Source organism: Hipposideros armiger, unplaced genomic scaffold (genome assembly GCF_001890085.2).
Source record: "Hipposideros armiger isolate ML-2016 unplaced genomic scaffold, ASM189008v1 scaffold_497, whole genome shotgun sequence".
NCBI classification, from domain to species: domain Eukaryota; kingdom Metazoa; phylum Chordata; class Mammalia; order Chiroptera; family Hipposideridae; genus Hipposideros; species Hipposideros armiger.
This window is the reverse complement of record NW_017731847.1, coordinates 612601-613489: the sequence shown is the minus strand read 5'-3', so window position 1 is coordinate 613489 and position 889 is coordinate 612601.

The following is an 889-nucleotide window of genomic DNA, read 5'->3' as shown; positions in this document are numbered from 1 at the left end:
CCCACTCCCCACCTCCCCCTCGCCGCTCAGGTCTGGAGGACAAAGGTCTAGCGATGTCCATCCCCTCCCCCAGTTAGGGCAGCCGGGAAAGACCCGTACAGGTGTGGGGCTTGTTCCCCACAAGACATCCTTCTTAAGGAACGGGCCTGACCACGTTGTGCCACCACCCTCTCCCTTCTGTGTTTCAAAAGAGTAAACATAAAAGTTTGACAATCTGCTTAAGGACGTCTGGTAACTCGTTTATCACTGTAGACATGGGAAACACTCCTGAAACTTGATTTGGCTAGGAGTCGGTTAATTTAATGCAATAAGCGGCTTTCTAATAGATTCTTGACGAATGGCAACTTCAGGCTTTCAGATGTAATCAGACTGGCTTTTGTTTTGATAAATAAATGTAAGATGAAAAGAGGACTCCTTTGCCACTCCTTTTACCTATTAATTTTAAGCTTACCTCCTATGACTGAAATCTTAAGCACCAATATTTAATAAGGTTTATAAAGGACTTATGGATAAACTACCTTTAAATGTGAAAATGACATATTTTCAAAGAGTTTCCTCTGCCCACGTTGGTGGTGTAGTTCGGTGAGACTTGCACAACTTCTTGCTTGGTTCTAATGATCAAGGACACAGGTTCTAGAGTAGGGGGATGAAGTACATAGCCTTAGGATCCAAGTCTTCCAAATGTTTAAACGGAATGCGCTGCTACTTTTAAAATATAGATGATCATTATCCTAGGAATTTAAATACATTGTGTTTTGAATTTGAAACTTTGATAAAAGTCAGGAAGCTAATTTGTATTACAAAGATGTTTTCCCCGATTTCATGGTAGCACCTTCTGGCAAAGTGATAGCAAAAATTCTCCTGTTAACCAATTTTTAAAAAGAAAAGG